Here is a 17335-nt window from a genome sequence, read left to right as displayed (position 1 = left end):
TCTTGCATGAGGCACATTCTCTTTTTACAGTGTATCAGAATACAGGATGCACAGTCTAATTTCTGTTCCCTTGCAACTATCTTGTCCTAATTCAAACCTCTTGTGGTTTATGTAGCTGAGATCCTATTTCCAGTGGAGCCACCTGACCATGAAAAGAGTGTATGTGTCACGTTGCCCAGGGGCCAGCGTCTATGACAAGCAGCTGCTCCTTACACCCATGGAAACACATACAGGAGCCAGTAATGCCTCACAAAAATTCTCCTCACCAAAAACGTACCTTGATCATCAATGCTTAGTAGAAATTAATTGCAAAAAATATTAAGGCACAGTATGCATCAAAAATATAGATGAGGCACAATAATAAAAATACCTTAAATAAACACACACATATGTACAAATAATAAAGGGATGTGTGCAATAGTGTAGTAGCAGGGAAATAAACATGTAATACAAGTGTAAAGAATTGCAGTACAGTGCAAAGTTCCAGTCTTTAAAGGGACACTGTGTAATATATTAAGTCATTTATTAGCTCAAATCAACATATTCATTCATAAATTAGTCCTCATTGGTGTAAAATTATCTCTGTCAACAATCTCACTTATCCTCCTGAGCGAAGAATCACTTGTCTGTATCTACATAGAGCGGGCAAGCTCTATGTAGGCTGCCATGTTCTTCCGGTCTATGAAAAACGACGAAGTGCCGAGAGGGACATAAAGCACTTCGAATCGCGTTTTCCCCAACGTGAGGCCTACAAGCGGAAATGACGTCATTTTGACGTCACGTTTGCACGCAGGTATAAACAGAGCCAGTCTACGCCATTAGACATTCTCTGGTATAAACCAGCCTGAACGGCCTGCACTTTTGTTCGCAATGAAAGACCATAGTTATGCCACGCCACAGGAGAAGGGATCCTCGTTGTCAAAAAAAGCGAAAAAGAGAATTGAAAAGGCAACGTGACTGGCAAATCCACAAAAAGAGGGTAAACATCGGGGTCGCTTTTTCCCAGATTGAAAGAGCTAATGAAGGAGAAAGATTTTCAAAGGGATGCTGAGGTTGCCTGCTTTCTTCTCAACTGGTAAGTCAATGTCACTGTCTAAATTACAAGCTTTTCTCATTGCTTGGTTGTGTAATTGTTTCAAAAGCATTAACATCAGCACCTCTCTGACAGCCTGGTGGGAATTTCTTAAAATTACAAAGTCCTCACTTCTCGTGTGTAAACTTACACCCATCTGGAACTATCCTGACATCCTCCAAAACAAAAAAATGCTAAACTTTACTCTATGGAAGAACAAAGGAATAAAAAATCTGGAACATAATATCCAAAATGGAAATTTTATTTCGGCCGGAAAAGGGTGGAATGCCCTCTCTGGGTCGGGAATGAGATCCTTCCCCAAGTGGAGGAGTTCAAGTATCTCGGGGTCTTGTTCACGAGTGAGGGACGAATGGAACAGGAGATTGACAGACGGATCGGTGCGGCGTCTGCAGTGATGCGGGCTCTGCACCGGCCCGTCGTGGTGAAGAAGGAGCTGAGCCAGAAGGCGAAGGTCTCGATTTACCGGTCAATCTATGTTCCTACCCTCACCTATGGTCACGAGCTGTGGGTAGTGACCGAAAGAACGAGATCGCGAATACAAGCGGCCGAAATGAGTTTCCTCCGCAGGGTGTCTGGGCTCTCCCTTAGAGATAGGGTGAGAAGCTCGGTCATCCGGGAGAGGCTCGGAGTAGAACCGCTGCTCCTCCGCATCGAGAGGAGTCAGATGAGGTGGCTCGGGCATCTGGTGAGAATGCCTCCTGGACGCCTCCCAGGTGAGGTGTTCCGGGCCCGTCCCACTGGGAACATTGGAGAGACTATGTTTCTCGGCTGGCCTGGGAACGCCTCGGGGTCCCCCCAGAAGAGCTGGAGGAAGTGGCCGGGGACAGGGACGTCTGGGTCTCTTTGCTAAAGCTGCTGCCCCCGCAACCCGATCCCCAGACAAGCGGAAGATGATGGATGGATGGAACTTTAGTTTCTCAAAATATATGGTAGACAAACTCCGCCATTAGTTGTGATAATTTTATGATAATAATATTATGCAAAGCAGGCAAAGGATTTAATTATGTTTCATTCAATTTGATTGACAGGTTGATATTAGATAAAGCAATCTGGAGGAATTGAATCTCTTGTGAGAATGGTTTAAAGTTTGTCAATTTAAATCAGGATATTAAGAATAATAATTATTGATGAAGCAAAACAAACAACATAAGTGTAAGATCTGAAGGTAAAAGGAAGACGTTAGTACCGTGGCAGTGTGCAGAATGTAAACAAGCAATTGGATTTAAAATGAGTTTTATGATATAAGTGAAATTAGGCAATAGTGAGAAAACAATTAGTGAAGCTAAAATGAATTATTATGAGAAAATACTGTGACTCCATAGACAAAAGTACTCTAGCTGAAGAATTATGGGTATCATGAAATAGTGAGTGGAATTGAGATGGATATTTGAATTATCTGGTATCAAAACATGACGGAGAGCTAGCAGTAAGTCCATCCATCCATTTTTGTCCGCTTTTCTGAGGTTGGGTTGCGGAGGCAACAGGTCCAGGAGAGAAACCCAGACATCCCTCTCCCCACTGACACTCTCCAGCCCCTCTTGAGGGAACCCAAGCGTTTCCATGCCAAATGGGACATATAATCTGTCTAGCGAGTCCTGGGTCTGCACCAGGGCCTCCTCCCAGAAGGATGTGCATTGAAAACCTCCAAAGAGAAGTCCAGGCGGCATCCTAACCAGATGCCCAAAACACCTTAGCTGACTCCTTTCGATTCGCTCCCTCCGGATGGCCGAGCCCCTCACCTTATATCTATGGCTGAATCCAGCCACCCTCCGAAAGAAAAGCCATTTCAGCCATTTTCATTTGTGATCTCGTTCTTTCAGTCTCTATCCAAATCTCGCTATTATAGGTGAGGGTTGAAACAAAGATGGACGAGTAAAATGAAAGCTTCACCTTCCGGCTCAGCTCCTTCTTCACCTCCTTCTGAGGCAAGGACTCATCCCCAACCTGGAGAGAGGATTCCATCTTTTTCCAGTTGAGAACCGAAGAGCTGACCCTCATCCTGGGCGCTTCACACTCAGCTACGAACTGCCCCAGTGCGTGCTAAAGGTCCTGGCTTGAAGAAGCCAATAGAACCATATCATCTGTAAAGAGCAGAGATGTGATCCTGAGGTTCCCAAACCAAACGTTTTAACCCCGACAACATCAGTAAATGTGCTGCAGTTTTAGAAAATGTAATTTGTAATATCAACATGAAAAGAATTCAATTCACACACACACACACACACACACACACACACACTGACGCTCTATTATAATCCCAGTTCCAAAAAAGACATGTCCCCAGAAGGACAACTATTGACTGCTCACAGATGAGGCTCATAATAGAGGAACTCCATACAGATGATATTGTTATTCTCAGTCTGCTCACAAAAAAATCCAATTTAAACATTCAACGAGCTGCTTTGGACAGGTTTGTTAACTGGTGCGATGCACAACAACTTCATATTAACAGGAGTAAAACTATTGACATGCTGTTGGTCATTCGTGGTCATGATATCAAGCAGAATCTTCAAATATCTAGAGGGGGTCATACTGATAGCGACCTGAGCTGGCACACACAAGTCACTAGCATCTGTACCAGAATCCAGAGTTAAATGCTAGAGTCTTCATTTCTTGACTTTGAGTTTTTGATGTCTGTAAAAGTATCATGCTAATATTTCACAAAGCAACAACAGAGTCAGTCATTTACCATGTTATCACCAGCTGATATGGAAATCTATCAATCAAATTTACAGCTCAGATCCTCTGGTCAAGACAGCAGGCAATATCATGGGAATACCCAGGAGCTTTTTGAACAGGCAACAATCTGACAGCAAATAATCTTATCTGACAGCTCTCATTTGTTATATTCTGAATATGTATTACTGAACTCAAGGAAGAGGTATAGGATTCTCCTGTGTAAACATAACAGATATCAATGTTAATGTATCTCTCTCTTAGTGAAATTCATCAATGAGCACAGGTCAATCTCATATTCATAAATGTATGATTTTCACAATGAATGTATGCCTGAATGGATATTCGGAGGAATGTTATTTTGTCAGCACATTTTGGTGTTGCTTTATATTATATTGAACATTTGTGATCCTTGTCCAAGACAATTTTTTTTCCCAAAAGGGAGACTAATAAAGTAACCTTGACCTGGACAAGGTAATTCCTGCAATATTATAATTTCCCTTTGGATATATAATATAATTTCATTTAATTTCACTGAATATGATCAGCAGTGTGCTGCTGTGTTACTCTACTTAACACACTGTCCTCCCAAGTTTCTTTTCTTTGCAGGAAACACAATGGACTGAGTAAATTCTGAGCCTTCAGTGCCATATTAATCCATTGTATCTGTCAACCTTGTGAATCTGCATGAAAGAAGACCAATAAAAAATTGTGACATTCAATACTTTTCTCATACAACAGTTTGTTGTTACAATACAATAAGATATAATAGTTCTGGAACCTGTTGCATTCATAGCCTGTCAGCTAATACCTGCTCAAGGCTATAAGACAGGATCATCTGCCATCAAGTAACACACACTTCTTCTTTCCATGATAAGTTAGCTGAAATTCTGTTAATGTTTAAGTTTGAACAATTTCCTAGTCATTGCACTGATATATGCTGGCTACATCCAAAATGAAAATGACCTTTTTACCATTCCAATCAATTTGATTGTCAGTTGTACATATTGAATTTTAAGGTTAATACGTATCATACCTGATCCTGTCCACATTTCAGAATGGCTTTTTACATCATTTAGACATGTGATATGGAAATACTGGTGCCACAACTGTTTCAGGTTGAAAGAATGAAAAGCCAGTTCTGAGAGGTCCCAGTAAAATAGAGCAAGCAATTTATTTTTCACTACTTGAAACATATTTGAGAGGAATGTTCACATAGATTTCAAGTATTTTGCACTGTATTTATGTAGATAAGCTAATTCACACAGTGCACCTCAATAGCTGTAATTTGAATACAGTTGGTACAGCTATTAGCATTTCTGTAGTCTGCTTACAATAAAGATTAACCACCCAGGTCTAAAATAACTGGAGACATTTGGTGCCTTTGAATAATTTTATATTTCAGAGAATCATACTATAACAGAAGTAAGTGTAAGTTTGTAATTTCTCAAAATGTCCAAGGCAAAAAGCAAAGAGTGTTGTACTCTACCAAGCTGAGGAAAGTCAGCAAAGCTGTACTTGCTATATCGCAGGATGTCTTAAATGAGTTTAACCCCTTAACACAACTAGAAATAGAAGTTGTCAGATGTCTTTTCAATGACCATTACTAGATACACAGCAAGTGTAATACAATACACTTGAAAAAAACAGAATCTCGTTATTGAATTGATACTATGAAAGCTATACTGAAATATTTTAAAAACTGTAAAAATCAAATCCACACAGCAAGTACAAATATGCACATATTTTTTTGGCGGATTTAAACCACTCTAAATCTCGTCATTGAAGTATCTATTTTTTGCATTTCCCATTACTGCTGTATTGCAAACCAAATGAAGCATTTTCTGGCTAACTAAATTTTCATTAACCTGACTATAAACCTCTGGCTATATGCAATTGTCCATCCATCCATCCATCCATCCATTTTCTATACCCGCTGAATCCGTCGGTCGGGTCGCGGGGGGGCTGGAGCCTATCCCAGCGGTCATTGGGCGAGAGGCGGGGTACATCCTGGACAGGTCGCCAGTCCATCACAGGGCCACATAGAGACAAACGGGACGAACAATCACACACACGCTCACACTCACTCCTAAGGACAATTTTTTTTAGAGACTATATGTAATTGTCATTTGATAGAATAAATCCACCTAATTTTCACAGTGGGAGTAATCTTTTCTGAAGTAGAATTGAGTTATTTAGCTGAAGACGCAACACCTACAACACTCTTTTATGTTAAAAGATAAGATAAACTTTAATGATCCTACAGTGGGGAAAGTTCGTCTTTGCAGCAGCTCAAAAAGACAGGAGTATAAGGGCAGTTTAGATTTGAAATTATATATACAATATAGTTGTAAAAAAAATATGTATATATATATACAAAAGATGACATTTCAACCTGAAATTTCTTTTTTTTTTTTTTTTTTGTTCCCCTTGTCCTGTCCAGCATTATGGCAGCAGAATTGTAATCTGAATACCGTTTATGCTAAACACATTTGCTATGCCAAGGGAAGCTTTATGAATGTAAAGCTCCCCTTGACGCCCATCAACTCCTCATTTTTATTTATTTATTTTTGTTACAATATTTAACATGATATGATAATAGTGCCGAACCGGACCGGGGGACAGAGAGAGAGGGAAAGCGAAGAAGACAAAAAAAGAACAGAAACATGAAGAGACAAACATAAAAAACAATGAAAAATCCGACAACCAGCTGCTACACCTGTAAAAACAAAACTGAAGACGATTCACGGCTTTTGTGGGGAATCCAACCTTAGAAGCACCAGGAGCACCTGTAAGCAGACAAGCAGAGAACAAACACACAAACAAAAAAAACACAAGCAGCAGCAATCTCATATGATACACAGGTGACCTTAAACCACAGGACAGCACAACAACTGCTTAGTGAGCATGCTACTGGGCTAATGAATGTGAGTGTGAGTGTGTGTGCATGAACATGCAATACACGTAGATGGTCCCACATAATAACCATGCTTAAATATCAGTGTATAGTGGCACAATCCCCCCCCCCAGCAATCAGAAGCAGGCCGAGAGGGCCCCCAGACCCAGGCCACCAACAGCCCCTAAGGAGCACAGAACCCGGGAAGCCCATCATAGGGACGACCACGCATCCCCCCAGAAGACAGCAGAGGAAGCTCCCAGACAGAGCCCCCACAAGCATCGGACAGAGCCCCCCCGGCGACCAGAGGCGGCAGCCTACCAGCCCCGCCAGGCCCCCGCCACCCAGACATGGGCCGCGCGCCGGAACCGGCCCCCGCGAGCCCAAGCGCCACCAAAACCCCCCGGCAGGGGCCCCGCCCAACACCCGAGAGGGCCAGGCGCCCCAGACAGCCAACCGCAGTGGGCCAGCGCCTGCCCCAGTGCCCCTGGGCAAGCGCCCCGGGAGTCAAGACGTGCCCACAGGTGGGTGAGGCCGCGAGCAGCGGGGAGAAGCAATGCCCCCCCCCCCCCCCCCCCCCCCCATCAGGAACAGCACAAGCAGGCCAGCAGGACCCAGACCCAGACCCAGACCCAGTCACCCCATAAATCATATAAGAGAAAAATAAATAAATAAATACATACATAAAGACAAAAAAAAAAAAAACACATCCACAAACACTCGCACAGCACATGCATCCATCCCCCACCTCCGCTGGAGTGTGGCGTAGCGGGCACATCCGGGGGCCAGCAGCCCCCCAGCCACCACAGACCCCGAACCAGCAGGACAACTCCTCCTCCTGGCCCCCCCGCCCCATGCAGCATACAGGCAACAGGGGTGCGGGAAGACCCCTCCCCTCTCCCCTCTGGCTCTTTGATATTTGTTATTTTCATATTTGATATTTGTTTAATTTCAACCTGAAATTTCAACAGATTATTGCACAGTATGTATGGACACAGTGCAGCATTATACAGTCTGATTGACGATAGAATAAAGGACCTGCGGTAACGCTTCTTCTTACACTTGAAGTCAAGCGGTCTGTTGCTGAAGGTACTGCTTAAGGCACTCACAGTATGAGGGTGGGAGGTGTTGTTCATGATGGCGGACAGTTTGGCCAGAGCCCTCCTCTCCCCCACCACCTCCATAGAGTCCAGGGGACAACCACAGACTGAGCTGGCTCTTTTTATCAGTCTGTTGAGTCTGTTCTTATCCCACTCAGACCACCCCCCTCCCCAGCAAGCCACTGTATGGGAGACCACAGATGCCACCACAGTGTCATAGCAGGTCCTCAGCAGTGGCCTGCACGCACCAAAAGATGCGAGATTTCCTCACTCTCGCGATGTCAAGTCCCTGGATGTTCAGTGGTGGAGTGTTTGAAGGTTTCCTGTGGAAGTCGACCACCATCTCTTTTGTCTTGCTGGTGTTCATTTGCAGGTGGTGGCCTTCAGCCTCATACTGGGGTCTGTTGGTCAGGTAGTCCATGGTCCATGCAGCCAGATTTCACTGCTCCCGCTCTCTCCAGCTTCACCCTGAGCAGTGAGGGTTGAATTGTGTTGAAGGCAGTGCAGAAGTCGAAGAACGTGATGCTCACACTGTTTCCAGTGTCCTCCAGGTGAGACAGGGATCTCTGCAGCAGGTAGATGACAGTGTCATCCGTCCCAATGCCAGACTGGTATGCAAACTGCAGGCCATTCATGTTTGGGCTCACCAGGGGGCGAAGACAGTTCAAGATGATGCTCTTGAGTGCCTTCATCAGGTGAGAGGTTAAAACCATGGGTCTGAAGGGGTTAGGTTCCTCTGGGCATGAGGTCTTTGGGATTGGGACCACACAAGAAGTCTTCCACATGGCAGGAACTCTTTTCATTCTCAGGCTTAGATTGAAGATGTAGCAAACCACCTGACAGAACTGGTTTGCTCAATCCTTGAGGAGTCTGTAGCCACGTTAGCGCCGCCAGCTCATCCATCATATTTTGGAGAGACCTCACGTTTCCCGTGATGATAGATGGAAGACATGGTTTTTACTGTCGTATCCATTCTCTGCATTTAATTCCAGCTCTGCATCCCCTCCTTCTCCTCCGTAGTTCAGCGGGGATCTCCGTTCATGCTTCGGGAATTAGCCTAACTTCGCTAAGCTCTAACAGCTGTTCTCGAGTGTAAACAACTGGTCTGTTGTGGGTGTTCGCCGAGGCTGCGTTTAAAAGTCTGCTAATCAGTACAAAACATAATAGCAGTCTCACCAGCTTCACACCAAGGAATGGATATGAGCGGAAGCGACTACTATAGAAAAGAAAACAGTAAAGTAAAGCTAAAAGTGCAAAAAAGGCACTATAAACAAAGAGAGGGATTGGAGCTGCTGTAACTGGCTGCCACTCAGGCGGCGCCATCTTGTTGAGGATGTTATGTTGTATATAATTATTAATGCATCATAAATAGCGCACAATGCATATCAGGATTGCATTTACAGTTTACCACAACTAAGCCACAACTTGGCAAACTCCAAGCAAATTTGTTTGTAGGAAGAGCTGCTGCAGCCTACAGTCCCTGGGACCCTGTTACTTTAAGGGCATGGCTGCCCTGACGCCTACCAATGACAACTTGGTGCATACAAACAACAACAAGGATATTACTATATATATGTATGTATATTTATATACATACAGTACATACATGCATCAAAGAAGACATCTGGAAGCTTTCCAATGAACTGAAATCCAAGAATGAAATATTGAACTCAATTCTGGACCTGGCCTACCAGCAGTCCATGCATATTGCCTCACTGAAAACATCAGGACACAGTTCTTTGGGACCCTGATACCTCAACCCGGGCCTTCCTCGAGCTCAACACCAAGACACGCACTTTGGTCTGAAGTGGTCTGCCGCAGGAAGAAAGCGTCGAACCGCGATGACCTCGTCCTCTCCAACTGCTTCGAGGCTCTGTCAACGCTCACGTCAGACGGGGTCCTGGTCGCGCCACCACCCAGCTATGACCCTGTAGCTGCCCGCACTCATGCTAAGAGAAAGGCTCGACGCTCATGACGCTAGGAGCATGGTGTGTACGCCTGCAGTCGCTGCTGCTGTTGTCTCCCCACCAGCCGCGGCTATTCAGAGACAACAGGGGAAGCCGGGCAGCCTCTCCCATTCTCTGGCGAAATTGCTACATCTTCAATGTTAAATTGACGATAAAACAGTTATTCACAAAACACAAGATATGCCCAATACTGCATTTACTTTCATAACTCGTGATGATTGGAGTTTGTGTTTGTCCATCATGAGAGATTTTGTGGCAGCCGAATTTTTAAGCAGGGAGAAGCACGCTGGAACTTCAGTCCCAAACCGGATACGAAAGAGACTGGTTGTCAGTGAAAATGCTGTCGGAGTTTCACTCATTTCCCATGGTTTCCATTTCCATCCTCACACACATACACTTTTGTAAATATTACACTGTAAATAAGAAACACATCCTTGTTGTTTAGAAGTTTTGTCAATCATATTCCTGTTGTGCATTTGTTTGTCGTGTTAGCTAGGAGTTTTGTCACAATGGCGGCTATGCTCGCAGCTAAGCAGTTAGCAACACCAAATGTAGTTGACATGCTTTTAGCCAAGCGTAATATGGGCTTCCCCTGTTTTAAAAGTCAGCAGCCGCTGCTCCCCACCCGCGGCTGCGGAAACCTTTGCTTCACCTCCTGTCGCTGCTGGACCGACGACCCGGAGTGCTTCACCAGCTGGGTCTGGCTCCCACGAACGTGGCCCAGACGTGTTCATCGTGGGAACATCCATGATCAGGCATGTCCAGGTAACCAGGTGCCGCACATTCTGTTACCCAGGTGCATTCGTCAGTGACGAAGAAATAGAATAGAAAAATACTTTTTTCATCCCCCGTTGGGGAAATTCAAATTGTCATGAAGCTCACTTAAAAATATTTACAATGATTGTATATTTGAACAAAAATAATAATAATAATAAATTAATAAATACATTTGAGAAGAACATGTTAGCAGTCAGTGTTAAAAAGCCTTATGGCTGTGGGGACAAAGGACCTCCTGAACCTCTCAGTTCTCTGTCCTGGCAGGATGCTATGGAGGAGGGGTTTATTGTTCACCACCAGAGAATATAACTTCCTTCTCATCCGCTGCTCCACCACAGAACTGGCCATTTTCACCAGTTTGTCCAAGCGACTACAATTTTTGTCTGTAGTGCCTCTCCCCAAGCAGACAACAGCATAGAATAGTGCACTCTCAATGAAAGTGTGATAAAACATGCACAGCATTTCACTGCAAATATTGAAGGACCTGCTCTGTCCCTTCCTGTACGCCGTATCTTTGCAGACCACCAGTTTATTATCCAGCACCACCCCCAGGTATTTGTAGGACTTCACAATCTCCATCTCCCCTCCATCAATGCAGACTGACTGGTATGGAGTTTTAGATGTCCTGAAATCCACAACCACTTCCTTGGTCTTGGTGGAGTTCAGGAGCAGACAGTTCTTTTTGGTCCAGTCAGTAAAGGCCTCCACAAGGTTCCTGTTCTCCCTCTCCTGTCCACCGTGCACACATGCCACAACAACTACTGTATATCATCAGAATAACTCTGTATGTGGCAGGACTCTGAGTTGTATCTAAAGTCCGATGTGTAGAGGGTGAAAAGAAAATAAGCTAAAACAGTACCCTGTGGAGCCCCAGTACTGCATTCCAGTGTTCTAGAAAGACATTTACCAATCCTGACATACTGTGGTCTGGCAGTCGGATAGTCTATAATCCATGATGTCAGGGAGGGGGCCACACCCATACCTAGAAGCTTGTCTCTCAGTATGGGAGGCCTTACGGTGTTGAAGGCACTGGAGAAGTCAAAGAACATGACTCTCAAATATGAACCAGGCACATCTACATAAGCATATACAGAATTGCGTCTTCCACTCCTATGTGTTTCTTGTAGGCAAACCCGAGAGGGTAAAGATCCTCAGCAACCTGCAGTCTCATGCGATGGACAAGGAGCCACTCCAAGGTCTTCACTATGTGACATGTCAAAGCCACCAATCTGTAGTCGTTCAGCTCTACCGGTCGCCCTAATTTGTATGACAGTCTTCCACAGCACCGGGACTTTTTCCTTCTGAAGTCTCATTTGAAGAGCCTCTGAAGAGGACAGAACAAACTAAAAAGTACAAACTTGAAATTCACCAGCAGTGCTAGAAATAAAGGAGAAATGCTACAGAAAAATGCTCTAACCATTTAAAGCAGTTATTTTCTATGCCAATTGTGGCATTAAAAGCTTATTTTTATTAAGACTATGTGTGCCTTCAGTAGTTTTGACGGTTTCCCAGAAAGCTCATTTTAATTTTTTTGTCCACAGAAGAGAAAAACAATACTGTTCAAGGCAATTGAGGGGGGAAATGAAGACGAATCTATGTTTTTAGGGAGTTTAATTGTAATGTGGATCTCCGGCATTAAAATGAATGCCCTTGGTTTCCAAGTTCAAAATTGAAATGGTCTAGTGCAGGTCTTGAGATGTTTTCGAGGTCTTTGTTTCAGCTTGGTCTTGTTTCAGTCTTGAGACACTAGTGTGGTATCGACTTGGCCTCGTCTTGCCCATTGTCTTAGCCATTGTCTTGACCACAACACTTGCTTGTATGCTGGAAAGAAGATTTTTTATTTTTTTTTTTAATGTTTTGTATGCCTTTGATTTTTTTTAACACATAGCATCCTACATTATTCCTATGTGATTAAGCCCATCCCTGAAGATGGCGCCGCTCCAGAGTTTTTTTTCGTTCTTTTTTAGTACTCTTAATTATTTAAGTGATTTGTTTTACTTATTTATCACTTCACCATGGAGACCAAAGAAGCCGTGCTTGTTCTGGTCTTTTTCCTATTTCTTTCACTGTTTACGACCGTACCCGGAGATCCTGCACGCAGCCATGGCACTATTGTTTACAGGAGGAACCAACGGTTGGCACTCCATGGCCCACTGATGCAGCCCCATGAGCGACCCTTCGTTCACCGCAAGCTGAAGAGGAGAAGACAGGGAAGCCGTGCCGGAGCTGATTGCCGCGCAAGGAGGAGGAGACACAGACCTGTCCTCCCGTCCATTGTCATGGGGAACGTAAGATCTCTTCCCAATAAGATGGACGAGTTAGCAGCGCTGACCCAGCACCAGAGGGAATACCCGGCGTGCAGCATCATGGTGTTCACCGAAACATGGCTGACATGGTATTCTTGCATGTTATCGCGATGGCTGCGTATATTTCCCCGTCTGCTAACGCTGATGCAGCCTGTGATGTCCTCCTCTCTGTCACAAGTAGGCTGCAGACAGAGCATCCACAGGCCCTCCTTCTTATCTCTGGAGACTTTAATCATTCCTCTCCATCCTCCACTCTGCCCACATTCACCCAATATGTTCCATGCTGCACTAGAGACAATAAGACACTGGATCTGTGCTATGCCAACACAAAGGAGGCATACACTTCATCACCCCTACCTCCCCTGGGAAGATCTGACCACAAACTGGTTCATCTACTACCTGTGTACAAACCCCTCGTTCACAGAGAGCCAGCTGTGTCCCGCACAGTGAAGAGATGGTCCGACGAGGCTGAAGAGACTCTGAAGGACTGTTTTGACACAACTGTGTGGGAGGAATTTTTTGACTCTCACAGGGAGGAGTGACTGACTACATTAACTTCTGTGTGGAAAACACGGTACCCACCTGGACAGTACGGTGTTTTGTGCACTTAAATACGCACGGGTGGCATTCATCATTTACGCAGGTCGTTTACACACTTTTTCCCAAGTTAAGAGCGTTTATTGATGCATGGCGGGTGACGTCAAAATGACGTATTTCCGCCTGGCGCGCCGCTCAAAAAGGCAGCATGGCGCATTGTCGTGCACAAGTCGAAATTTGTAACTTGGAGCGGGCTGAGAACGACAAACCAGATGGTCCAACTGAAAAACAGGTTCACGGCTGACGGTTGTGTCATGTAAAATACTTTGTGCAATTATTTGTAAATAAATTATGTCGTTAGAAATTTGCTGTTGTTTCATTCACTGGAAGCGGCTTTGAGTATTAGCGCTATATAAAACCCATCCATCCATCCATCCATCATCTTCCGCTTGTCCGGGGATCGGGTCGCGGGGGCAGCAGCTTGAGCAAAGAGACCCAGACGTCCCTGTCCCCGGCCACTTCCTCCAGCTCTTCTGGGGGGACCCCGAGGTGTTCCCAGGCTAGCCGAGAAACATAGTCTCTCCAACGTGTCCTGGGTCTTCCCCGGGGCCTCTTCCCAGTGGGACGGGCCCGGAACACCTCACCGGGGAGGCGTCCAGGAGGCATTCTCACCAGATGCCCGAGCCACCTCATCTGACTCCTCTCGATGCGGAGGAGCAGCGGTTCTACTCCGAGCCCCTCCCGGATGACCGAGCTTCTCACCCTATCTCTAAGGGAGAGCCCAGACACCCTGCGGAGGAAACTCATTTCGGCCGCTTGTATTCGCGATCTCCTTCTTTCGGTCACTACCCACAGCTCGTGACCATAGGTGAGGGTAGGAGCATAGATTGACCGGTAAATCGAGAGCTTCGCCTTCTGGCTCAGCTCCTTCTTCACCACGACGGGCCGGTGCAGAGCCCGCATCACTGCAGACGCCGCACCGATCCGCCTGTCAATCTCCTACTCCATTCGTCCCTCACTCGTGAACAAGACCCCGAGATACTTGAACTCCTCCACTTGGGGAAGGATCTCATTCCCGACCCGGAGAGAGCATTCCACCCTTTTCCGGCCGAAGACCATGGTCTCAGATTTGGAGGTGCTGATTGTCATCCCAGCCGCTTCACACTCGGCTGTGAACCGCTCCAGTGAGATAAAACCGATCTATTATTATTATTGCATCCTGAAAGGTAAAGATAAGTGCGTCCATTGAAGCACACAAATTTCATAACAAACAAACAAAGAAAAGGTAACACAATACACTTAAAAGTCCTATAACAATATTCTAAGTACTATATCAGACTATAATGGTGATAACACATCTATTGAAATTTCAACTTCTGCAGGGTCATTAGCTATTATGTAAGCAATCTTTCTCTTTCATCGCCTTTTTTGCGGGCAAGGTTCGAAGCAGCATTTCATCTTCTAGATACTGCAGCAGTATCATTGATGACAGTGCTACAGTGGCATTGTTTTCTTCTCCACTTTCCTCGTTGTAGAGTAGTTAGCGGTAACCTGTACATAGCAGCGACACCTCTGTGACGGAGAAAATTGCAATTACTGGCGCATCGACTCGCGCCACTATAAATGGCTGGCACAAAACCGTTACGTCATCAACACCACTCGCGCGAGCCATTGCAACAACCATGCTAGAAGCTTAAGTCTCTCCTGTGTCGTGGTGTTGCGCAACCAGGTTTTCAGCCTGTGCAAACCTGAGAAAGAGCGCTCGGATGCCGCGACAAATTGCCAAGGCTACTGTATGTAGTCAGGCTGCATATCACATCAAAACCATGTATCTATGCATTAATTATATGAAAGAGATAAACGCAAGTCAGACAAATTTAGTTTCTTTATATTTTTAAAGCGTAATGCAGTGTGTAGGGAGCAGTGGCGGCTCCGGACAAATTTCTCAGAGGGGCAAAAGTAGCGAATTGTAAGGCAAGGCAAGGCAATTTTATTTGTAGATAAACTCTAATTCGTACACAAGGCAATTCAAAGTGCTTTTCAGCTAAGTCCAACTGTGGAATGTCTTGCTCCTCTTGGACTCCTCTACTAATAATCACTTTATTTTTCCCTATAATTTCAATATTTTTGCATAGTTTACTCTATAGCATACTTGTTCTATTCTAACACTCACTCCAACAGATCTTTACCACAGGTATTTTCCCTTTTTAGCGGTGTGTCTGGCTCTCTAGCTTAGCATGGCTACCAGTTCTCTCCCTCCATCTCCTGCTTTCACCTGCTCAGATGTGTCAGATGTTTGGTTACTCCTCTGCCTCCTTTAGCGATAATGGTACATGTAACAAATGTAGTCTTTTTGTAGTTTTGGAGGCGAGGTTTTCTGAATTGGAAGCTCAGCTCTGCACTGTTGAAAATCAACCGATAGCTAGCCAAAAATGCTGGCTAAGGATAAGCGCAAATACAGTAAAATAGTTATTCACGTGGGCGGTAATCAGACCCGGTTACACAAATCGGAGGTCACTAAAATTAATGTTGCATCGGTGTGTAATTTTGCCAAAACAATGTCGGACTCCGTAGTTTTCTCTGGACCCCTGCCAAATCTGACCAGTGATGACATGTTTAGCCGCATGTCGTCCTACAATCGCTGGTTGTCTAGATGGTGTCCAGCAAACAACGTGGGCTACATAGATAATTGGCAATCTTTCTGGAGAAAACCTGGTCTGATGAGGAGAGACGGCATCCATCCCACTTTGGAAGGAGCGGCTCTCATTTCTAGAAATATGGACGAATTTATTAGTCACCCTAAAACATGACAACCCAGGGCTCAGACCAGAATGCAGAGTTGTAGTCTGACACACTTCTTTACAGCTTCCCACCTGCTGCTACCCACCCAATCGATTAACACAAAAGGAGCAAATCCATCCATTTTCTATACCCGCTGAGTCCATCGGTCGGATCGCGGGGGGGGCTGGAGCCTATCCCAGCTGTTATCAGGCGAGAGGCGGGGACACCCTGGACAGGTCACCAGTCCATCACAGCGCCACAAAGAGGCAAAAGAGACAAACAACCACACACGCTCACACTCACTCCAAAGGACAGTTTTAGAGACACCATTTAACCTAACATGCATGTTTTTGGACAGTTGGAGGAAGCAGGAGTACCCGGAGAGAACCCACACATACACGGGGAGAACATGCAGACTCCACACAGAAAGGCCCCAGCTGGGAGTTGAACCTGGAACCCTCTCGCTGTGAGGCAACAGTCCTAACAACCACACCACTGTGCAGCCTCAGGAGCAAATCCTCTTTTGCAAAAAAAGAATTAAGACTAAAACTTTAACTGAACAAAAACATCAAACTATTAAATGTGGTTTGCTGAATATCAGATCTCTCCTTTCCAAGTCTCTGTTAGTGAATGAGTTGATCTGTGATCATCATATTGATATATTTAGTCTTACAGAAACCTGGCTGCAGCAGGAGGATCATGTAAGCATTAATGAATCAACTCCCTCTGACTGTTTAAATGTACTAATCAGTCCCGGGCCCAAGATTAGTTTGAGCTCTTTTGAATCTCTGACTCAGTTTTCCCCAAAGTGGAAATCACAAATTCTGTCTGAATTCTCAGAGCTTTTATCCCAGTTAGTGCTGAGTACAGATATAGTCATTGTAGTGGGTGACTTTAATATTCATGTAGATGTTGAAAATGATAGCCTGAATATGAACTTTAATTCTATATTAGACTCTATTGTATTTTCTCAGAGTGTTCACAGACCTCACTGCCTTAATCACACCCTTGATCTTGTTCTGACTTATGGCATTGAGAGTGAACAGTTAACAGTGTTCCCTCATAACCCTGTCTTATCTGACCATTTTTTGATCACTTTCGAATATACATTACTTGACTATACAGTTTCTGAGAAGAATTTTACATAAAGAAGGTGTCTATCAGAGAATGCAGATCTCAAGAAACCAGATTTAAATAGTTAA

This window comes from Odontesthes bonariensis, chromosome 6, assembly GCF_027942865.1.
Source record: "Odontesthes bonariensis isolate fOdoBon6 chromosome 6, fOdoBon6.hap1, whole genome shotgun sequence".
NCBI lineage: Eukaryota > Metazoa > Chordata > Actinopteri > Atheriniformes > Atherinopsidae > Odontesthes > Odontesthes bonariensis.
The sequence above is the reverse complement of the archived record's forward strand: the minus strand, read 5'-3'. Positions refer to the sequence as shown.